Source organism: Nerophis ophidion, linkage group LG14 (assembly GCF_033978795.1).
Source record: "Nerophis ophidion isolate RoL-2023_Sa linkage group LG14, RoL_Noph_v1.0, whole genome shotgun sequence".
Lineage (NCBI taxonomy): Eukaryota > Metazoa > Chordata > Actinopteri > Syngnathiformes > Syngnathidae > Nerophis > Nerophis ophidion.
Genome location: NC_084624.1, coordinates 20467383 through 20493509, shown reverse-complemented (window position 1 = coordinate 20493509; position 26127 = coordinate 20467383). Strand labels below are relative to the sequence as shown.

At 39.7% G+C, this 26127-nt stretch overlaps 1 protein-coding gene across 5 annotated transcripts in view; it reads right to left on the bottom strand.

Moving 5' to 3' along the window:
* Positions 1-26127, bottom strand: part of gpc5c (glypican 5c) — a 366734-nt gene that overhangs the window by 198820 nt on the left and 141787 nt on the right. The window lies entirely within an intron of this gene.

Below are 26127 nucleotides of genomic sequence, written 5' to 3'. Positions count from 1 at the left end.
TTTGAAATTGAGAGCTACTCCTGAAACAACACATGTGCTCCATTTGACTTTAATTATACATTATTAAAGGAGCCATAAGTAATAATGTCATGTAAAGTCACCACTAAATGGCCTTGATATGTCAAAAGGCACTGATAAATCATCTTCTTTTCCAATACCTCAAATACTGATTACAATAGTTCACATGCTCATTTCTAAATTAGATTTACAGCCCCAAAATATTGTTATTGTTTTCATTTCGATGCTCCGCCCTCCACCGTTTGGACAATTAGAAAGTCTGTGAGTGTGTCACATCCAGGTTGCCATCTTGGTCTTGCTACTGCCACTGGTAAAGCTATTAAACATGTCAGACCTCAGTCAATCTAAAGGTTACCATTCTCAACTTATTCATGACAAAACCAGGAACTAAACCAAGATTTGAATCGGGGATGCTGTCACGCCAAATGTCTTCCCCCCTACAAAAACCTTCCCCCCCATTTACTTCCGGGGTCATGATTAATACAGACGTTTTGTTAACGCTATATTATAAAAAATATAACGCTATATTATAAAAAATACAGACGTTTTGTTAATGCTATATTGTAAAAAAATGTAAAAACAATTTACAAACACAAGCTATGGGATGACGCATTTACTTCCGGGGTCACGTTTCCTCTTATGTCATCCCATAGCTTGTGTTTGTAAATTGTTTTTTAAATTTTTTTATAATATAGCGTTAACAAAACGTCTGTATTTTTATAATATAGCGTTATATTTTATAATATAGCGTTATATTTTTATAAAATAGCGTTATAATTTTATAATATAGCGTTAACAAAACGTCTGTATTAATCATGACCCCGGAACTAAATAGGGGGGGGGTTGTAGGGAGAAGAAATTTGGCGTGACAATGCCTTTGAAAGATGGAAACCATTGAAGATGTTTTCATCTGACGCCAAACTTGCTAATTTCCTCCTTGATAGGTAAGTCAAGCATTTACATTCTCTTATTACTTGTAATAAAGGGGAATGGGCATTTGGTATTTAAACTATATTGTCCAATATAGTCTATAATCTCCTGCAATCAATGTTAGCATGCTGGTAACACATCGACATACAGGCTAACAGGAGAAATATATGCTAGTTATCCTGAATGTCCATGTGTCATCCCACTGACAGGACAACATATATTTTGGACAAATACAGTCTATGTGGATAGTGCCAGTGCCTATTTCATATGCTGATACGCTGAGGAATAAGTTTCAACATTAGCACAGCTGTCATTATGGCAATGTGAAATGTATGGAGACAGCCAAATCACATGATAAAATAATTCCTTATTGGTGTTTGCATATTGTGGACTACATGTACCAAGTTATATGGCAATCTGAAAGGTTTGAAACAGCAGCCTACAGGCATACCTTGGTAAAATGTCTCCTCTTTAGTATTGGGCGTACATTCGGCTGCTAAGCATACTCTACTTATTTTAACCAGTATAACCATTGCTAGCTCTGGTTGTAGTTAGTTTTAGTCTTTGTTTTCTTACAGTGCTGACAATAAACATATGATTGCCATTTGTTTGTTTTTAGCGTTTTGGCAGCAGGTTGAGTCTGTTGAAATACAAAGTGTTTCTCGCCTTCCAATCGGTCATTTCTTCTCAATAATGATCTGGCAGCATCCAGCGTCATTTTATTAGACCCTCGGGTGCTGTAAATGTCAATAAAGTGACGAAAAAGACGTCTTGGTGAAGATAGATAATCGATCATTTTTAGGGTCTAATTTTTAATGCCTGGCTAGCGATGGACTGACACAGCCTCCGCCATCGACCGCTAGCTCGCCATCCACGTAGTGAGCACCCTGTTCTAAACAGTCAGCTGGAAAAAAATCAGATCTAAAAAAAATGCAATTTTGGCCAATTTGGCCTGCCTGCAGTGTAAACAAAGTCATTGGCAACTTCGCCCTCTAAAAATGCCTTCTTCTTCTTCATCGAAAAATCTGTAGCTCTAAATAAGGCTTCGGGTGCTTTTTGTAACTTGTTTGCTGGTTTCGTGGAAAAAAGACTGTCACTTACCCAAAGCTGCCTTTAGCTCACAGGCTTTTTCTGCCCCTGGGCAGAGGTGGGTAGTAACGAGCTACATTTACTCCGTTACATTTACTTGAGTAACTTTTGGGATGAATTGTACTTCTATGAGCAGTTTTTATGCAACATAATTTTACTTTTACTTGAGTATATTTATAGAGAAGAAACGCTACTTTTACTCCGTTCCATTTATCTACATTCAGCTTGCTACTCGCTACTTTTTTTTATCGATCTGTTAATGTTTGTTTTGGTTAATGACAGAGCTTCAAAGTAGGATCCACGCATGCCTGCGTTTCACCAATCACATGCAGTCACTGGTGACGTTGGACCAATCAAACAGAGCCAGGCGGTCACATGACCCGACTTAAACAAGTTGAAAAACGTATTGGGGTGTTACCATTTAGTGGTCAATTGTACGGATTATGTATTGTACTGTGCAATCTACTAATAAAAGTTTCAATCAATCAATCAAAAGTGTAAAGGAAAAAAGACACTCTCTATTTCAACCGTGCTTCCCGTCAAAAGCCTAAAGACTGATCGCACAGTTCCTGTCTTCACAATAAAAGTGCCGCTCCATCGCGCCTGCGCTAACAAAATAAAAGTCTCCGAAAGCCAACGCAAACAACCTAGCAAGCTACGGAGTTTGCCGCCAATGTATTTCTTGTAAAGTGTATAAAAACGAATATAGAAGCTGCACAAATAAGATGCCAAAAACCAACGACTTTCATGTGGTATTAGACAGAAAAGAGGAACTTTTTTTCTCTTCCATTTGAAAACGTGGATGTCTGATTCCAATCAATGCAAGTCATCAGAGTCAGGTAATACACCAACTTATATTCTTGTCTTCATGAAAGATAGGAATCTATATGTTAAACATGCATGTATATTCATTAAAACACCTTCAACATGTGAACAAAAACGGCAAAATAAATATATATATATATATATATATATATATATATAAACATATATATATATATATATATGTATATATATATATATATATATATATATATATATATATATATATATATATATCATATGTGTGTGTATAAATGATTTGTGTGTGTATGTATGATATGTGTGTGTATAAATGATATGTGTGTGTATGTATATGTATATATGACGTAGATCACCTCGACTTGGTCATTTACTAACTAATTGAAAAACATTGAAAAACTTATTGGGGTGTTACCATTTAGTGGTCAATTGTACGGAATATGTACTGTACTGTACAATCTACTAATACAAGTTGTAATCAATCAATTAATCAATCAATCAATCTATCAATTAAATCAATGAATGCCTACTGAGGCTATGGTGCTGTTAAGCTATTGAGGCTCAATGTGCCATTTTTTTATTTTATTTTAATGTACTATTATTTAATATATATTATTGTTTTAGTTGCTTAAGAGATATTCTTGGCTCTGAATTTGCTCATTGCTATTTTTATGTTTTTGTGCATTATTTGTTGCTGTAATCAGGTTACTCATCAGTTACTCAGTACTTGAGTAGTTTTTTCACAACATACTTTTTACTTTTATTCAAGTAAATATTTGGGTGACTACTCCTTACTTTTACTTGAGTAATAAATCTCTAAAGTAACAGTACTCTTACTTTAGTACGATTTCTGGCTACTCTACCCACCTCTGCCCCTGGGGGTAGTTAGCTTGGCAGCTTTTTCTCTCCACTAATGAACATGTTTTTATTGTCATTTTAAAATCTATATGAATACAAAAGAAACAAGAATAACAACAGAATTAAGATAACATATAGACGCAGCTCACAGTCCTGCTGGGGACTACTTGGGGATGACCTGGTGCCTGTGGGCCCTGATGTATAATAACCAAATACATATATGGAACTCATTGGTCTCTCTATGACAGGGGTGTCAAACTCCTTTTCATTGAGGGCCACCTCGCAATAATGGCTGCCGTAAGAGGGCCGCTTTTTTAAAATAAATACAAATTTTGCACGCGGGCTATATCCTGTGATTAATCCAAAATCTAATTGATCTGATTTAATCAATCAATCAATCAATCAATGTGGGACGCCAGTGACAATGCTGACTATGAGAAACCTTGGAGAGGACCTTAGATGTGGGCAACCCCCCCTCTCTAGGGGACCGAAAGCAATGGATGTCGAGCGGGTCTAACATGATACTGTGAAAGTTCAATCCATAGTGGATCCAACACAGCCGCGAGAGTTCAGTTCAAGCGGATCCAAGACAGCAGCGAGAGTCCCGTCCACAGGAGACCATCTCAAGCGGAGGCGGATCAGCAGCGTAGAGATGTCCCCAACCGATACAGGCGAGCGGTCCATCCTGGGTCCCAACGAGCGGTCCATCCTAGGTCTCGACTCTGGACAGCCAGTACTTCATCCATGGTCATCGGACCGGACCCCCTCCACAAGGGAGGGGGGGACATAGGAGAAAGAAAAGAAGCGGCAGATCAACTGGTCTAAAAAGGAGGTCTATTTAAAGGCTAGAGTATACAGATGAGTTTTAAGGTGAGACTTAAATGCTTCTACTGAGGTAGCATCTCAAACTGTTACCGGGAGGGCATTCCAGAGTACTGGAGCCCGAATGGAAAACGCTCTATAGCCCGCAGACTTTTTTTGGGCTCTAGGAATCACTAATAAGCCGGAGTCTTTTGAACGCAGATTTCTTGCCGGGACATATGGTACAATACAATCGGCAAGATAGGCTGGAGCTAGACCGTGTAGTATTTTATACGTAAGTAGTAAAACCTTAAAGTCACATCTTAAGTGCACAGGAAGCCAGTGCAGGTGAGCCAGTACAGGCGTAATATGATCAAACTTTCTTGTTCTTGTCAAAAGTCTAGCAGCCGCATTTTGTACCAGCTGTAATCTTTTAATGCTAGACATGGGGAGACCCGAAAATAATACGTTACAGTAATCAAGACGAGACGTAACAAACGCATGGATAATGATCTCGGCGTCTTTAGTGGACAAAATGGAGCGAATTTTAGCGATATTACGAAGATGAAAGAAGGCCGTTTTAGTAATGTGTGACTCAAAGGAGAGAGTTGGGTCGAAGATAATACCCAGATTTTTTACAGAGTCACCTTGTTTTATTATTTGGTTGTCAAATGTTAAAGTTGTATTATTAAATAGAGGTCGGTGTCTAGCAGGACCGATAATCAGCATTTCCGTTTTTTTGGCATTAACTTGCAAAAAGTTAGCGGACATCCATTGTTTAATTTCATTAAGACACGCTTCCAACTGACTACAGTCCGGCGTGTTGGTCAGCTTTAGGGGCATGTAGAGTTGGGTGTCATCAGCATAACAGTGAAAGCTAATACCGTATTTGCGTATGACGTCACCCAGCGGCAGCATGTAGATGCTGAAGAGTACAGGGCCAAGGACCGAACCCTGGGGAACTCCACACGTTACCTTAACATAGTCCGAGGTCACACTGTTATGGGAGACGCACTGCATCCTATCAGTAAGATAAGAGTTAAACCATGACAGGGCTGAGTCTGACATACCAATTCGTGTTTTGATACGCTCTAATAAAATATTATGATCGACGGTATCGAAAGCAGCGCTAAGATCGAGGAGCAGCAACATAGATGACGCATCAGAGTCCATCGTTAGCAATAGATCATTAGTCAATTTTGCGAGGGCTGTCTCAGTCGAGTGATTTGCCCTGAAACCGGATTGAAAGGTTTCACATAGATTGTTAAACGCTAAGTGTTCATTTAGCTGCTCTGCAACAATTTTTTCGAAGATTTTCGAAATAAAGGGAAGGTGAGACACCGGTCGGTAGTTTACCATGAGGTCAGGATCGAGGTTAGGTCTTTTAAGGAGAGGATGAATAACCGCTTTTTTTAGGGACGGCGTGGCGCAATGGGAGAGTGGCCGTGCGCAACCCGAGGGTCCCTGGTTCAATTCCCACCTAGTACCAACCTCCTCACGTCCGTTGTGTCCTGAGCAAGACACTTCACCCTTGCTCCTGATGGGTGCTGGTTAGCGCCCTGCATGGCAGCTCCCTCCATCAGTGTGTGAATGTGTGTGTGAATGGGTAAATGTGGAAGTAGTGTCAAAGTGCTTTGAGTACCTTGAAGGTAGAAAAGCGCTATACAAGTACAACCCATTTATCATTTATTTTTTGAATGCAAGGGGAACAGTGCTTGAGGAAAGTGATAAGTTTATAATATTTAGCACTGATGGACCTAATAATACAAAAAGCTCCTTGATAAGTTTCCCAGGAAGTGGGTCAAGTAAACATGTTGTTTGTTTTATTCCATTTACACGTTGTAACAATCCTTCTAATGTTATTTCATCAAAACGAGAGAAACTATTTTGGATATTTGCAGTATCCACCGTATATACAATCGTATCTGTGTTACTATAATTTTGGATTCTTTTACCCTTTCAATGTCTACTCTATTTGTATTTGTATTTGACTTCTTCTGCTGCTACTGAATTGCTTTATAACCCAGTTGTAGCTGGGACGCATTGTCTTTAATCTCCTTTCTAATAAGTTAAATTTTCTTATTAAAGAACTTCATAAAGTCATCTGCCGAATGGGTGGAGCTACTGGAAGGAGTCCCTTGTTGGGTTAGCAATGCTATTGTACTAAACAAAAATTTTGGATCGTTTTTATTTATGCGGATGAGATTTGAGTAATGATTAGTTTTAGCTAAGGTAAGCATGCGTTTATAAGTTATTAAACTATCACTCCATGCTTGATGGTGCACCTCAAGTTTAGTCGTGCGCCATTTGCGTTCCAGCTTTCTACATAATAATTTCTGAGCTCTAGTTTCTTCAGTAAACCATGGCGTACGCCTTTTTGGAGCCTTTTTTAACTTCAGCGGTGCTATACTATCAATGGTTTCGCGCAGGGCGTTGTTAAAGTTGTTAGTGAGGTTATCAATAGAGCCCACATACTTTGGGAACGGTGCCATAACCGAGGGCAGTAGGTCCGCAAGAGTCGTCGTTGTGGCAGCATTAATGTTGCGGCTGCTACAGCAGTTATTATTATTATTAGTTTGATGAACATGCGTCTGAACTTCGAATTTTATAAGGTAATGATCGGACAATACTTTAGTATACGGGAGTATCGTAACTTTGGAAACGGTGATACCTGTGACAAGCACTAGGTCTATCGTATTACCGCTGCGATGCGTCGGTTCATTTATTATTTGTGTAAGACCACAGCTATCAATTATAGTCTGGAGCGCCACGCACGGTGGGTCCAATGGGGTATTCATATGGATATTAAAGTCCCCCATTATAATTATATTATCGGCGTGCGTCACTAGATCAGCAACAAACTCTGAGAATTCACTAATAAAGTCCGAATAGGGCCCTGGGGGGCGGTAGATAACGGCCAGGCACAGAGGCAGAGGTGTGGCAGACTTCATAGAAAGCACCTCAAACGATTCATTCCATTAAAAAAAACTCTTTGATTTGTATTTTGTGGCATTGAAGATTTGTTTAATGAATAAAGTATGAAGGCATTGTTTTGGCAACAGCAATGCGGCTCTTAGTGATATAGGTGGCGCTGCAGGTTGATGTGTGTGTGTGTGTGTGTGTGTGTGTGTGTGTGTGTGTGTGTGTGTGTGTGTGTGTGTGTGTGTGTGTGTGTGTGTGTGTGTGGCGGAGTGCCGAGAGACATGGCTCAAAGATGACGGAGAAAGAGACCAGAGGGCCCAAAGAGGAGGAGAGAAAAAATACCCTGCCTTCTGCCCAAGTGCAGCTGGGATAGGCTCTTGCAGAGTGGTGTATAAAGAACATGGCAAACTAAACAGGCGCCATTGTTTACTACCAAGGACGTGTGCGGCTGTGCCAGGATGCATGCAATTGCTGTTGCTTAGACGTTACTCTTTCTGAGAAAATAAACCAAAATAATGCATCTATATATAGTTCTAAACATACTCCTGCTCATGAACTTACAATAAAACATGCTCTTATTTTACACTACATTCCCGCAGTGTTTCGTGACCAGCAGGCACTCTAACACAACCGATGGCGCAATAAATGTAAAACAAAAAACAAAACACAGAACGACCAAAAAACAAACTTATTACGCTATTTTAGCCAAAATCTTCATTAGCTTTGGACCAACAACAACAGAGAAGTTTAGTGTGAAGTATGTCAACTGTGGTGTCTGCCTGAAATGTAATCCTTATAGGTATCACTCACTATGTATTATCATAACACATCTTTCCCTTTTTTAACATGCTAAGTGAATACTTTTGTACTTATTCCACATATTTCTGCACAACAACTTAAATATGTTAACACTAGCGAGCGGTAAAGATTATGGAGTGTTTTTTTTTTTCCCGACCATATTTTGCTTTATTCATTATTGACATTTTTTAAATGAAATTTCCAGTTCATTTTCTCATTTTTTATTACACCGCAAATTTTGGATTCTTTTACCCTTTCAATGTCTACTCTATTTGTATTTGTATTTGACTTCTTCTGCTGCTACTGAATTGCTTTATTTTAGTTTTACTGAGATTCAAACATAGTCAGATTTTTGTCAAACCATCTCTTAAATACATCGATTCTATTATATAACGAAGACGTTGTGTCATGCTTTCTTGGCAAAATACGCTGTAATGGGAGGCTCTCCAGTGTTTGACGACGAACCTTCATTTGTCTTCTTTTCAGGTTGTGGGGAAAGCCATGTGAAATATTTCCACATTCTCGCAGGTGGAGCAGCTCCATGATACAGAACAGGGCATTTATGCGCATCGAAAACTAACCAGAAAGCGCCGCAAACACAGCATCATCTCAAAGGTGGTAGCAATCCTGGCGCCCTATGGTCACGTGAGAGCCATTTGACCAATCATTGAGGAGATGACATTAAACCCAGTTGACGATGCTGTCTCTCTCTATACACCACTCTGGTTTGTGGTAAAATATGACATTGTTACAAGATACCACCAAATATAAGACAAATCACGCTTTTTATTTCCCATTTTCCGAAAAAAACAAAAAAACACTCAAAATCCCCTTTTTAGCTGCTTGACAGGTTTTCGATAAGTAACAAACTTGACCATTTACCAATGACCATTTTACAACTCCTCACTTTGCTAACTCGTCCAACAATCGGGACACTTCTTTCTTTGTAGCTGTCCTCCAAGTGCATGTGAGTGACAGTAAAATAAGCTCTGGCTCACTTTTCTCGGAAAAATACAGTACAGCATATTCACCACAACACACAGTGGCCAATGTTTTGCCGTTATGAGCACTAGAAAATGATCAGGTTGAAATACACAGCATTATAAATTGTTTTTAATAATATTTCTCATATTCCACATTATTTTTGTACTATTTTTAAGACACCCGTTTTGCAGTATTTTGTATTTGGACTACCGTATTTTTTGGAGTATAAATCGCTCCAGAGTATAAGTTGCACCCGCCGAAAATGCATAATAAAGAAAGAAAACAACATATATAAGTCGCAATGGAGTATAAGTTGCATTTTTGGGGGGATTTTTTTTTGATAAAGCTCAACACCAAGAATAGAAATTTGAAAGGCAATTAAAAATAAATAATCATGAACAACAGGCTGAATAAATGTGCGTTATATGACGCATAAATAACCAACTGAGAAGGTGCCTGGTATGTTAACCTAACATATTATGGTAAGAGTCATTCAAATAACTATAACATATAGAATGTCATGCCTATAAATCAGTTTTATGTTTGATCATGTTTATGTTTTGTTTTTGGACTATTGTTTCCCGTTTTGCACTTCCTGGTTTTGTTTGTTTCCATATTTACTCATTAGTTTCCACCTGGTCTCTGAGTCACACCCATGTCCTCAGCCTCACACCTGTTAGTAATCCTCATCACAGTCATTATTTATACCATTCTGTTTCCGTCCTCGTCCTGGGAACTTTGCTTACTACTTATGCTGTACTACTTGCTACATGCTTGTGCTACATGCTACTTACTATGACCACGCACCTACCTTGCCTTGCCACGCTGATGATTGTTTTGACCATGCCACGTAAGATCTTGTTTGTATTTATGCCTTTGTGCAAGTTTTTGGTTTGTTTTGTACCTTTGATAGTATATTTTGTTTATTTGTATATAGTCACGCCATTGTGCTGTTTTATTTGGAGTTTAGTCTAGGTTATTATCCGCCACTGAGCGCGCCCTTTGTTTTCCCTTTTTGTATTATAGCATATAAATAAATTAATCATGTACTCATATTCTCGCCTGGCTCGTTCCAAATTTCCTCTGCATCGAAGAAGAAAAACAAATCCAAGTCAAAGTCCTGACATAGAACATGCTATACGTTTACCAAACAATTTGTCACTCCTAATCGCTAAATCCGATAAAATCTTATACGTCTTGTCTCTTACGTGAATGAGCTAAATCATATATTTTGATATTTTACGGCAATGTGTTAATCATTTCACACATATGGTCGCACCTGAGTATAAATCGCCACCTCGGCCAAACTATGAAAAAAACTGCGACTTACAGTCTAGTCCGAAAAATACGGTATTTTGTAAAGATGGTAATTTTGTGTGCCAAAGCCGTGGGGAAAAAAAACTGATGAGATGGCAAAGAGAATACAGTTGAATGCTTAAACAAAATATCTTAGTTTCTTTTTTAAGACCAGGCATAAGCAGCTGAAAAGTTTTTCATCAGAAAGTGTGGGTTGCCCGGATGCTAAAAATAAACTTTCCCTTCAGCCCGTTTAGTAAACTCTTCCTCTTCTACTCATTCATTTCAAATAATTAGTTCTTGACAAGTGTAACATCATAACGAGGTCATCTACATTGTACAGTTTTTACTTCACTCTCATTCTCCTTGGCTGTGTGTTTGTTTGTTTTTTTTACTTTATTCCACTCTGGTCTTAAATCCTCTTTTGAGGCCGACGCAAGGCACGGGTGAGGTTGTTTTATTGCATTAACCTTAAACCCCACTGGACCCATAAAACACTCACATGTGCTGGAGCGGCTCCCAACCACACATGTGAGTGCCACACATGTGAGTGCAAACATTCCACACACACACACACACACACACACACACACACACTTGTGGCAGCAGACAACAGATCGAGCGTAGCAACTGTGAGACGATGGAGCCTATGGAATCCGCATGTTAAGCCAAACAATCTTTGCACGTGTTGCTCCGCTTGATTGCCTCCAAATAATCTGCACGTGTTAGGCATTTAATTTAAAGATTTTTGGTATTGGTATGTCAAACATCAAGTAATAAAGCCATAATTGTCAGCCGTGATACATTGGATCCGTGAATAAATAGTGAATTGTTGGTCAAAAAGTTATTTTTCAGATCATTAGTCCATTTGCCCACAGAAAACACATCTTACTCATTCTAAGGTCTCGATCTCCGAAAGGTTTGCGTGTGTTAAAAACATGGACGAATCGGAGAGCATATGCAAAACTGACATACTGCACTACTAGAGGATTGCATCTCTGAAAGAGGAACTTCACTTTTTTGGGGGGAATTTTGCCAATCGTTCACAACTATTATGAGAGACATGACGACGGACATATTTTTTTTTCCAATGCATTCTAAATATTACATATAACGTGCGCTCCACTATTCAGCTCATAAAATTTGATAAATAACCGTTCAAAAAGTGCTAACAATACTCTATTTACATTTTGTGACTTGAATATTAACCAAGTGTTAGTGATATTAATATAAACGCTAACGCAGACAAACTATTTATAGCGGCGGCGTGATCGCTACAGTGTGTCCCTATGTTTACATCATGGAGTGGTCTGCTGCTTCCTCGCTTCCCTGCTCCCTGTAAGTTTATTCTAAATCATAAATCATGCATCTTACCTAATATATTGGGACACATTGACAGCCATTTCGAACCTGGAACTGACGAAGACAACACAAAAAGCGCTTGTCGCCCCCCGTTTTTTGGTGACGATTATGAATCATTCTTCATCTACAAACCCCGTTTCCAAATGAGTTGGGAAATTGTGTTGGATTTAAATATAAATGGAATACAATGATTTGCAAATCCTTTTCAACCTTGAACACACTACAAAGACAAGATATTTGATGTTCAAACTCATAAACTTGTTTTTTTTTTGCAAATATTAATTAACTTAGAATTTCATGGCTGCAACACACGCCAAATTAGTTAGGAAAGGGCATGCTCACCACTATGTTACATCTCATTTTCTTTTAACAACACTCAATAGACGTTTGGGAACTGAGGGAACTAATTGTTGAAGCTTTAAAAGTGGAATTCTTTACCATTCTTGCTTGATGTACAGTTTAAGTTGTTCAACAGTCTTGTCGTATTTCACGCTTCATAATGCGCCACACATTTTCCATGGGAGACAGGTCTGGACTGCAGGCGGGCCGGGAAAGTACCCGCACTCTTTTACTATGAAGCCACGCTGTTGTAACACGTGGCTTGGCATTGTTTTGCTGAAATAAGCAGGAGTGTCTATGATAACGTTGCGTGGATGACAACATATGTTGCTCCAAAACCTGTATGGACCATTCAGCATTAATGATGCCTTCACAGATGTGTAAGTTACCCATGCTTTGGGCACTAATACACCCCAATACCATCAGAGATGCTGGCTTTTGAACTTTGCGCCTATAACAATCCGGATAGATATTTTCCTCTTTGTTCCGGAGGACACCACGTCCACAGTTTCCGAATATAACTTGAAATGTGGACTCGTCAGGGCACAGAACACTTTTCCACTTTGCATCAGTCCATCTTACATGTGCTCAGGCCCAGTGAAGCTGCCGGCGTTCCTGGGAGTTGTTGATAAATGGCTTTGGCATTGCATAGTAGAGTTGTAACTTGCACTTACAGATATAGCGAGCAACTGTAGTTACTGACAGTGGTTTTATGAAGTGTTCCTGAGCTCATGTGGTGATATCCTTTACACACTGATGTCGGTTTTTGATGTAGTACCGCCTGAGGGATCATAGGTCCGTAATGGCATCGCTTACGTGCAGTGATTTCTCCAGATTCTCTGAACCTTTTGATGATTTTACGGACCGTAGATGGTAAAATCCCTAAATTCCTTGCAATAGCTTGTTGAGAAATGTTGTTCTAAAACTGTTCGACTATTTGCTTACAAATTGGTGACCCTCGCCCCATCTTTGTTTGTGAATTACTTAGCATTTCATGGAAGCTGCTTTTATAACCAATCATGGCACCCACCTGTTCCCAATTAGCCTGCACATCTGTGGGATGTTCCAAATAAGTGTTTGATGAGCATCCCTCAACTTTATCAGTATTTATTGCCACCTTTCCCAACTTCTTTGTCACGTGTTGCTGGCATCAAATTCTAAAGTTAATGATTATTTGCAAAAAAAAAAAATGTTTATCAGTTTTAACATCATGGGCGTTTGGGACTGGGAGAAAAAAATTAAAATAAAATATAATAAAATAAAAAAAAATCGGTCAAAGCCTGGGCCTTGGAGAGGGGGTCCAGATTGAGGCCAAGGGAAAAAAACTACTCATAGCCATAGCACACATCCCTCTTACATGTGTGTAAGAAGGAAACATCAAAGAAAACAAATGACATTAAATACATTAAAAGAGCAGAGCTACACACAGCTATGAATAAAAAGTAATAGAAACACATACACTGTGGTGGCATCTGCGGTGTTCCACGCCATTGTCTGCTGGGGTGCAGGGATTATGGCCAGAGACAGGAGCAGACCCAACAAAGCAACCAAGAGAGCCGACTCCACTCTTGGTCGCCAACCAACTCTCGGTCAGTGTCCAATCCGCATGGATGAGCGACGATACGTCCAAGGATACTGAGGTGTCTGATACCTGCTCATTCAGCCAAGACACTGTGAAGCTATTTTGTCCCGGCGCTCAGTGCTAGCTCCGCAGCCCTGTCTCTTCATCTGCATCTCCTCCAGTCTCTCCAAACGGACTCTGGTGTGGCAGAGACCCAGTAGCTGGTCTCCATGGCCAAAAGGCTCTCCGGGAGGGAGATCCAGAAGTCCACAAAAAAGCACCGCAGAAGTCACAAAAGTGCCACCCCTTGTCACACAGTCCCAAAACGTCCCGGACCAAAAGGCAAAAAAAAAAAATTATATAATAACACATGAAAACAAAAGGGAAACACAAAAAGATGACACAAGAGCATAGAGCTCCTGCCAACAGCAGCCACTACAGCGGCGCTCACCTATGAGCTTTGAGTCATGACCGAAAGGATAAGATCACGGCTACAAGCGGCCGAAATGAGTTCCCTCCGCCGCGTGGCGGGGCTCTCCCTTACAGATTGGATGAGAAGCTCTGCCATCCGAGAGGAGCTCAAAGTAAAGCCGCTGCTCCATCACATCGAGAGGAGCCAGATGAGGTGGCTCGGGCATCTGGATAAGGATGCCACCCGAACGCCTCCCGAGGGAGGTGTTTAGGGCACGTCCAACCGGTAGGAGGCCACGGGGAAGACCCAGGACACGTTGGGAAGACTATGTCTCCCGGCTGGTCTGAGAACGCCCCAGGATCCCCCGGGAAGAGCTAGTTGAAGTGGCAGGGAGAGGGAAGTATGGGTTTCCCTGCTTAGGCTGCTGCCCCCGCGACCTGACCTCGGATAAGCGGAAGAAGATGGATGGATGAATGGAAGATTAAATAAGTAAAACTATTTAAAATGGTCAGGAAATGCACTTGTTGTGAAATGTAGTCATTTCATCTCAACATGATGGCTGCATGTTCACCATTGTTATGGAGTCGAGGATACAGTGCTCACTTTCTAAAAATCTAGTTCAAACATGTAAAAACAACACCATATATATAGTGCAATCATTTAGTGCTAAAACCTCGAATGCCGAATGGATTCATATTGACTGTCTGGTGGGGCACTGTTTACCTCTCAGAAGTGTTTGTGAGTTTTTGTATACATTCACCAGACAAAACGTGGTTTCTTATGCCCCCCTGTCCTAATCCATATTGTTTCTCACCTGCCAGAGTGTGACACTTTGCTATTCTTAGAGACAAAAATGTAAACATCCTGTAAAAATACAGCCGTCAACAGGAGGTCATTCCCAGTTCTGTTTGAACTACCGCCTTATTTTCACAGCGAGCACTTCAAAGCTTGAAGAAGTTATTGGCCAAAGCCTGGCTAGCGAAACAAAACACAAATTATTTGTGCGCTTAAACAAACACGTTTGTACATAAGGGAGGAGAGAACACAGCGTCCTTGCAAGGAAAACAGACAAACTTGTTTTGGGAAAGGCAGATATGTGGTCTCTCATGACAACATAATCCTCAGAGCCAATAGAGTGACATCTTGAATTACGAGCGGGGCAAGAATATGACTATAAATCAATTATCCCTTGACCTGACGATGGCGTGAGAAGGAAAATCCCATCGGGGTGAGGCAAAATGCCACCTGTTTGTCCTTGTTACACCTTCACAATTTCAGTTATTTGCTAAAGCATTCCTTGTGTGATTGCCTGAAGGACAGCGACTGACGAAAGGCTGGACGGATGTTGCAACATGGAACGTTAAAGCTCGATATACATGGATGATGTTTTACAGTCCACATGCATGACGCCGCTTCAATACAGACGTGTATTTAGGGGGTTTGGGGACGAATGCGTCGATATATCTCTCATACAGTAAGTGTGTCATCCTGAGGCAAGTGTGTGTAAGAAGAGCTGAGCTGGAGAATGAGCTCCAGCGAGGCCATCCCTCCTCCAGGGGAGTATTGCCTTACAGATAGCAGTGGTGGTCTTGCCTTCCTAGTTTATTTATCAAGGGATTAACGGCTAAATCTGAGAGAACTTTCTCAACCCCCTCTTGCCCAATGCACGCAGAGCTATGGGACGACATGTTCCGCCAGAAACAACTGCTCTAGGACCCTTTTTCCAAAGGTGGGCTTTGGACCATTGATTGTACATTGGGATGTAAAAACCCGTAGTCTAATATTACAGTGTGAATGCTTTATCTCACCCTCATTTGACTGGGAGGAATACGTATTTGATGGCCTGATTTTGTAACTTTCCAACAACAAAACAATCATTTCTAGGTGACTTGTAAAATAAATGCAAAAATAACGGTAAAAGAGACCTTGATGATTTTAATATTCAAAATATTTTGGATTGGATATGATTTAGTGCAAAGTTTGCATAGCAGTCATATTTATAATAATTGAGTATGCCTGCAAACAGTTCCCTCTCCAAAAGTATCTAATAATTTCCATCCATCCATCCATTTTCTACCGCTTGTCCCTTTTGGGGTGGCCGAGGGTGCCGGCGCCTATCTCAGCTGCGTTCGGGCGGTGTCAAGACTTGGACTTTGGTGTGGATAGTTTTTCCAAGGTGCAAAGCGATTGGACCGGACACGACTTGAAGGTAATGACATATTTTAATTATACTATAAACAGGAACAAACAAAAGGCGCTCTCAGCGGAGGTTCAAAACTTGACTATGAAAACAAAACTTGCACTAAGGCAAAACTATGGACATAAAACAAAAACTCGCACTATGGAATGAATAACGAAAAACTTACTTGGAACGAGAAAGGAACATGGGTCTTTGGCATGGATACATGGGTGTGTAGGAGGTGAAGAGGGTGATAGAGGGTGATAGAGGGTGATGTCGCCAGGCTGACTGTCTGGCAACTACAGGCTTAAAACTTGACGTGGTGATTGGCAACAGGTGCATGAGTCCAAGTGAATCAGTTGCGTGACATTGGGACAGGTGAAAACTAATGGGTTGGTATGGAAACAAAACAATGGAGTGAAAAAACAGGAACTAATGGAGTCTTGAAGTAATCCAACACAACTAAACAAAACATGATCACAAAGACATGACAGGCGGAAGGCGGGGTACACCCTGGACAAGTCGCCACATCATCACAGGGCATCAAATAATTTTATAGTTTTATATATATATATATAAGCTAATTGAAAATATAGTTAAGCTACATAGCGTAGCTACATGTAGCTTGCTACTGCCCATCACTGGGTATATACATATATATTTATTTATATATATATATATATATATATATATATATACATAGCGTAGCTACATGTAGCTTGCTACTGCCCATCACTGGGTATATACATATATATTTATTTATATATATATATATATATATATATATATATATATATATATATATATATATATATATATATATATATATATATATATATATATATATATATATATATATATATATATATGTATATACCCAGTGATGGGCAGTAGCAAGCTACATGCAGCTACGCTATGTAACTTAACTATATCCTCAATTAGCTTTTCCTGTAGTTTAGCTACTTTTAGAGCGATATAGCAAGGTGGCTTACATCAAAGTTACAAAAATACAAAATGTACTGTGAATCCAGGCAAAAAAATCTGTATAAAATCTAATGCGCTGGATGAATGAGAACATGCATACATACGGAGAACATCAATGATGATTGCTAGGTGTTCCTATGATGAGTCACAATTGCCTGAGGTTAGGGCCAAACATCACGGACTGGCCAAAAGGCCGGTCCTCAAAACTAGTAAGTAAAATTGTCACATGCATTCATGTCACAAGACCACGAGGGAGTCAGAGACAGAGGGCCGCTTCAAGCTGACTAAAAAATTAAATAAACATACTTGAAAATGTCAGAGGAATTCTGTACCGCAGATTAGATTTTTCCTTTAGTGATGGAGATGACGTCCAGGAAACCCACAATAGTGCGTGCTCGTGGCCATATTTAGACTAATGTATACATTTAGAGAAAACTATGCCCATAACCTTAGTTTGTAGTTTTTTACTCTGTAAGCCCCAATCATAAGTGCTCTCTTCATCTCAGACGTGGAACATAAATGTAGGAACATACATTAAGGTGACTTCAAGTTTTACTGCATGCAACCATGACTGTTCTCAAACTACACACAAGTCTTTGTTTTTTGTCAACATACAGTTTACATACACTGGGGGAATTTATGATTTCTTGGCCATTCTACAGAGAATATGAATGATAACACAAAAACATTTTTTTCACTCATGCTTAATAGTTTTGTGAAGCTATTTATTGGCAAACAACTGTTTACTCTTTTTAAATACAAAAGACAAAAGAAAGTACCCAAATGACCCTGATCAAAAGTTCACATATCCCAGTGACTTTAATCTAAAGACATGCACAAAAGTTGACACAAACAGGTTTAAATGGCTAATCAAGGTTCCAATCATCACCTGTCACTTGTTTGTTTGTAATTAGTGTGTGTGTATAAAATGTCAGTGAGTTTCTGGACCTCTGAAAGACCATTGCATCTATCATCCTGTGCTGCACAGATGTTTCTGGATTCTGAGTAATGGGGAAGGCAAAATAATTGTCAAAGTATCTGCGAGAAAAGGTCATTGAACTGCATAAAACAGGAACGGGGTATAAAACGTTATCCAAGGAATTGAGAATGCCAATCAGCAGTGTTGAAACGCTGATTAAGAAGTGGAAAATGAGGGATTCAGTTGAAACCAGACCACGGTCAGGTAGACCAGCAAAGATTTCAGCCACAACTGCCAGGAAAATTGTTCGAGTGCAAAGAAAAATCCACAAATAACTTCAACTGAAATACAGGACTCTCTGAAAAATTGTGGGGTGGCTGTTTTAAGATGCACAATAAGGAGGCACTTGAAGAAAAATGGGCTGCATGGTCGAGTTGCCAGAAGAAAGCCATTTCTGCGCAAATGTCACAAAGTATCCCGCTTACATTACGCCAAACAGCACAGAGACAAGCCTCAAAACTTCTGGAACAAAGTAATTTGTATTGATGAGACCAAAATTTAACTCTCTGGCCACAACCATAAACATTATATTTGGAGAGAACAGCATTCCTACTGTGAAACACGGAAGTGGAACACTGATGTTTTGAGGATGTGTGAGCTACAAAGGCACTGGAAATTTGGCCAAAATTGATGGCAAGATGAATGCAGCATGTTATCAGAAAATACTGGAGGAAAATTTGCACTCACCAGCCCAGAAGCTGCGCATGGGACGTTTTTGGACATTCCTACATGACAATGATCCAAAACACAAGGCCAAGTCGACCTGTAATTGGCTACAGCAGAACAAAGTGAAGGTTCTGGAGTGGCCATCTCAATCTCCTGACCCAATATCATTGAGCTACTCTGGGGAGATCTCTGACGTGCAGTTCATTCAAGACAACCCAAGAACTTACAGGAACTGGAGGCTTTTTGCCAAGAATAATGGGAAGCTTTGCCATCTGAGTAAATAAGAACATTATCCACAACCACCACAAAAGACTACAAGCTGTCATTGATGTTAAAAGGGGCAATACACGGTATTAACAACTGGGGTATGTACACTTTTGATCAGGGTCATTTGGGTACTTTCTTTTGTCATTTTGATTTAAAAAGAGTAAACATAGTTGTTTTGCCAATAAATAGCATGGGTGGAAGAAAGGTGTTTGTGTTATCATTCATATTCCCTGAAGAATGTCCAAGAAATCATAAATTCTCCCATTATAGGCGTGGACCAAAGAAAATGCAAACTAAATAAATACATAGAGTGACCCCAAGAGGTAGTTGTAGGGTGTCACCAGGTAAATGACAGATAGTTTCCTTTCCTCGGGCACTGTTCCCCTAGCATTCAAAATAGCGGTTATTCATCCTCTCCTTAAAAGACCTAACCTCGATCCTGACCTCATGGTAAACTACCGACCGGTGTCTCACCTTCCCTTTATTTTGAAAATCCTCGAAAAAATTGTTGCAGAGCAGCTAAATGAACACTTAGCATCTAACAATCTATGTGAAACCTTTCAATCCGGTTTCAGGGCAAATCACTCGACTGAGACAGCCTTCGCAAAAATGACTAATGATCTATTGCTAACGATAGATTCTGATGCGTCATCTATGTTGCTGCTCCTCGATCTTAGCGCTGCTTTCGATACCGTCGACCATAATATTTTATTAGAGCGTATTAAAACACGAATTGGTATGCCAGACTTAGCCCTGACTTGGTTTAACTCTTATCTTACTGACAGGGTGCAGTGCGTCTCCCATAACAGTGTGACCTCGAACTATGTTAAGGTAACGTGTGGAGTTCCCCAGGGTTCGGTCCTTGGCCCTGCACTTTTCAGCATCTACATGCTGCCGCTAGGTGACATCATACGCAAATACGGTGTTAGCTTTCACTGTTATGCTGATGACACCCAACTCTACATGCCCCTAAAGCTGACCAACACGCCGGAATGTAGTCAGCTGGAGGCGTGTCTTAATGAAATTAAACAGTGGATGTCCGCTAATTTTTTGCAACTAAACGCCAAAAAAACTGAAATGCTGATTATCTGTCCTGCTACACACCGACCTCTATTTAATAATACAACTTTAACATTTGACAACCAAATAATTAAACAAGGGCTTCACGGTGGCAGAGGGGTTAGTGCGTCTGCCTCACAATACGAAGTTCCTGCAGTCCTGGGTTCAAATCCAGGCTCGGGATCTTTCTGTGTGGAGTTTGCATGTTCTCCCCGTGAATGCGTGGGTTCCCTCCAGGTACTCCGGCTTCCTCCCACTTCCAAAGACATGCACCTGGGGATAGGTTGATTGGCAACACTAAATTGGCCCTAGTGTGTGAATGTGAGTGTGAATGTTGTCTGTCTATCTGTGTTGGCCCTGGTGGCGACTTGTCCAGGGTGTACCCTGCCTTCCGCCCGATTGTAGCTGAGATAGGCGCCAGCGCCCCCCCCGCGACCCCAAAAGGGAATAAGCGGTAGAAAATGGATGGATGGATAATTAAACAAGGCGACTCCGTAAAGAATCTGGGTATTATCTTCGGCCCAACTCTCTCCTTTGAGTCACACATTTCCCCTTGTCCCTTCCTCCCTTATGGAGGGGGTCCGGTACGATGACCATGGATGAAGTACTGGCTGTCCAGAGTCGGGACCCAGGACGGACCGCTCGTCGGGACCCAGGATGGACCGGTTGGGGACATCTCTACGATGCTGATCCGACTTCGCTTAGGATGGTTTCCTGTAGACGGGACTCTCGCTGCTGTCTTGGATCCGCTTTGAACTGAACTCTCGCGGCTGTATTGGCGCCACTATGAATTGAACTTTCACAGTATCATGTTAAACCCGCTCGACATCCATTGCTTGAGGTCCTCTCCAAGGTTCTCATAGTCATCATTGTCACCGGCGTATGGGTGTGAGTTTTCCTTGCCCTTATGTGGGTTCTTCTGAGGATGTCGTAGTCGTAGTGGTTTGTACAGTCCTTTGAGAAATTTGTGATTTAGGGCTATATAAATAAACATTGATTGATTGATTGACTGATAGTTAATAGTAATAATTGTACACTTATATGAACATTAATATTATACATATGGGCCATAGATAAAAATGTTGTTGAATGTAGCTTTCATGTAGCTACCTACTTTTACCGTGTGAATGTACTAAATGCCCACAAGTACCTCCATTAATCTGTGATATCACAAAAAACAGCGTTCAGAGGCATCCAAAACTGTGTGCAAGCTCACATAGTCAGAGAAAGGGCAATTTGTCATAGGGTTTCTTGAAATAAAAGGTTATTAATGCATTTGTATTTGATTGTGGGAAGAAATAAGTAACCGATCACTTAGGTGTGTCAACAGGACTAAGACCGGAATAGTATGTTAATTCAAGTCATACACAGTGATCCGGTTATATTAACAGCTCTCCCGTCCAAAGGCAAAACCTAGTAACTCACTTCTAGCTGATTTTGAGAAAACAAAGGAAAACCAATTTATCTTGATGCTGTCTTACAAAGATCTACAAAGTCATCAAACATATAGATGTTTTCTTGAGCTTTCATTTTCTTGCCGATTGAGCCATGGATTGAATCTGCTCTCATGATTGTGTGCCCTTTCTCCAGATATTTTATCACAATCTCGGGTGGGCCCCATTCTGCGTTTGCACATTGGGCAAGAGCCGTGTACAGCGTCCAGTTTTTATTTTGACCTTCAAAGTTATCTGCCCAAAAGAGTATGCAAGGGGAAGAATCAAGAACAATACATTTAATGAAGGTGCTTGCAACGTCCTGGGCCAATCTTCCAAATATCCCCTCGTGCCATAATATCACATAATCAGGTTGACCGTCGGCCCCCATTCGTGCAAAGTTCTCATTAAAGACAATAAAGCGACTGACGAAGAAGCTCAGATTGGTCCCTTGAGATACTAGGTTTTTCTGTTGTATCTACGTGGTTATGTGGTATTTGCTAGGTCCTGTCATGCGCGTAACAGCTTACTTACAGAACAAATTACACTATCGCATACACTAATGTAAAGCATATCACCTAGGAACTCCAAAATTATTATCAGCTCAGTTTTGACCAAAATTGAGTTACTGGGTTTTGCCTTTGGACGGGAGAGCTCCTGCCTGACCTTTGCTGAAACAACATAGACTTTTTTAACCGAGCATCGAGAATTCAATTTGGAATTTATGATGGAGCTTCATCACAAAGTCAGCTCTTCGCACTACAAACCGCTGCCGTCGTCCTCATGTTTGCCAAAATTAGTTCCAAATGTATTTCCGCGCCCTACGTGTGTCATAAATCTGCAATAGAAAGTGTAACGGCGGGTCAAATGCTCAAACAGTATCTCTCTTTTGATGAATGCTGGCGTTGGTCTTGGCTGTACACACGCAGAAAAGTCAAAAGTTGAGTGGCGAAATAAAAAGTGGAGCTGCCTCCTTTCATCTCGGGCTATGGCGAGCAGCCATTGTTGACTTATGGTTCAATGGCTGAATTAACAGAGCGTTGACTTTCTTGCTAATTGACAGTCAATCATCAGCAAAGTGTGCCAAAAGAGGCACAAAGTTCAAGGCGTGCTGTAGGATGAACAACAGACACTGGATTGGAAGCAACTATGGAAAAGGTCTTCAAAGTCCTCCTGGAGACAGGGGTCCTGGTACAAAAACACAGTACAAGAAAACAAACACGAATCTCTCTGCTTTTACTGTTGAGGTTGATTATTGTTCCTTTTTGGGGAACAGGTGGGATTTACTGTCATTTTCAGGAGGGCACACACCTAGAGGAATGATCTTATGTAATATTGTTAAGACTATAAAAGGAACAACTTTGTTGTCTTGGTTTAGTGAGGACTGACCAATTAATCAATACTGTATCACTTGTCTGGAAGAAGTGTGCAGCAGCCATTGCACATTATTAAAGACTAAAATGGAAATTATATGTTAATTACTCTCCCACAGAGTCGTACTGCTGACATAGATGTGTTATCCCAATCCGTAATTTTTCAGTTATGATGAATGATGTACAATCGTGGTTCTTGTCAAAGCCGAGGGACAGTGGGAGCACATAAACAGAAATTTGCATCAAATTCTTGAATGCATGGAAACAGTGTTATTAATCGACAGCCTAACGCATTAATTTACAGTAACCTCACTCCTTACTGTATTTTAAACACATGAAAAATGTAAATAAAATAGAATAAAAAAAAATTATTTAGACGTTATCACTTACATAATTACGAATACACAGTATATCATATTACTAGAATTTTTTTATATTTAATTGTTTTTTTAAATAAACTGTATTAATTCATTTTTAAGACAAGATAGACAAAGGAAAGATGAGGTTTCCCATCTATCAGCCACCGATTAGTATCGAACGATTTTCGTGAAAAAGTAAATTATTGCCATTGCCGATTCATGCCTTTTACGGCCGATCACAAACATTCATCTCCTCTGGTTGACACTGTATTTATTTTTGGTCACCCAGGTTGACAAGCAGCTAGCAGCTAATTGTGTCTCTCCATACAATAAGCAAATAACAATCACTTTCATTACAGCAAATAAACTGCAATTCTTTGTATATTAAGTAACATTATCACTGGAGGACAAGGTTGAGCATATTACACACAATGAAAGATAATAAGGAACTAGTTTAAATATTATGTTAATATTATTAAACTGTTAATAGCACTCACCATCAATAAATTGAAGAATGTACAATTAATACATGTGATGTTATTGGCATCGGTATAGGTGAATGGTATTGGAATCAGCAGCATAAAACCCTTACCTACACCCCTCGTGCTAGCAGCGGTCACATAAAAATTAACTCAGATTCGATAGAGGTAAAACACTGGTTTGTCTCTGCTAATGCGATTGAGTCTTGTTTACTCAAGTTTTTCCCCAATAAATATTGCAGCTGAGAAAAAAACAGCTAACGTATTGTGATCAAGACTCATATGTTGTTATTTTTTTTTACGAGTTAAAATCTGACGTGAAAAAACAATGCTATTACGTGCCAGTGGAAATTTGAAAAAGGGTTTTCTACGTTTCTTAAAATGGGAAAGAAATTCTGTAAAAACGAAGGTTTTCGTTCAGAAAGTTAATCCGACAGCAGGCCAGGATCTATTTTCTTATTGGTTGGAATTAAAGAATGTAAACAGGAGAGAGCCTTGTTGTTGCAGTTAGTATTGATATTCTACATGCTAACTAGGAATCGGTAATTTTCCCTTTCCCGGAACCTGGGAATCTGGGAAAGAGTACCACAAACTGGTACTTTGTGGTACCAGTTTGTGGTACTCTTTTGTGTTAATATGAAATAGTGATTTAAAAATGCATGTCCTCGGTGTTTTGAGTAGTCTTTACTTATCTTACAGTGCATGGTGTAAATATTTATTCTATATAAAAAAATTTAAAATCATAAAGATATTTTTGGGGGGGATGCCAATCGGATCTTGTTTGAGCTGTACAATGACTTTATACTGTAAGTGTTCTACTTGTTACACACTAGCTGTTTGATTACTGTGTAACTTGGTTGTAATTTTAATTGTTAAATCTGGAGGCGTTGAAATCGCCATGTAAATTTGCTAATCAACAGCATGTATATGGCATATCTAATGTGAAGTTGCATAGAGCTAGCTGGAAAAGTGGAACTTTACTTCCAACCGTTTTCTGTCAGGCATGGAAAATTACATTCCGCTACAAAAATGCCTGTGCCTGCCAAGTGTTCAGTTCAGTTAATTGATTTATTTCATTCATAAAAATAAATAAATCAAAACAACATTAAATTAAAGTATTAATCAAAAGGAGCAGGAAGATGTTAAAAACTTATATCTGCCCCTCATTTTTATAAATACAACAATTGACTATCAATGTGGGCGACTATAAAGTCATATTTTCATTTTACAAGATTGACACAGTACCAATAATTAAGCAATAATTGTACTCAGTCATATATTTTAATTATTTAAGATATTTTTTAATTCCACTGTCAAGTTTATTCCATAAACACCAATGATTGAAATACTTATTTTCATTGTGACTGTTCTAAATCCAGATTGATAAAAGAGCTCACTTCCTTCCAGATTATAATTGTTTTCTCTTTTTACAAATCTGTTTTGAATGTTATCATGTAGAATTTTTGCATGTGCTTTGTACATTTTTTTAAGATATTATACCCTGCCAGTTCATGAAATTTTAAAGTGCTTGGGCTGGTTCTGCAACCAGACAAAACATCACGTGCAACCCAAGTATCAGAAATTGTTATCGTTCAATTTTAGGTGAATCAGGACTTGGTAATACTAACAAAATTCGATCGGCACCTAGTTTCATATGTTTACTAGCTGTAGTTACATCTCCATATTGGATTGCTTTCTCACGAAGAGAGAACCTGTGGTCATTTGGAGACTTTTTCAAGTGGTTCACAGACTAGTTGAGTTGGTGTGCACCTCAGTTTGGCTATTTTGTTAAATACAGTGACTGCTGCACTGAATTTGACCTGACAATGACTTGAAAACAGGGGACTGCTAATTGGTTTGTCTCAACTATTGATCGGACTTATCGTGTCATAACAATATTCAACAGCTTCAAACCAAACAAATCACAAAGTAATTGAGACAACTTTCCTTTAGCCTTAATGACCTCACCTTTCATCATTTACTGTTTTCCTCCAATAATTTAATGCCCTTATGAGTCCACCGCTTCTCATGTTCTCTTCATTTTCCCCTAAAGCGTCCACTTTAATCTGTGTCACTCCGTGGCCATTCTGTCTGTATTGTCTCGCATTTGAATGAGGTCATTGATCATTAAAAAGAGACTCATTCCCTAATATATCACAGGGAAAAGTCCTTGAGATG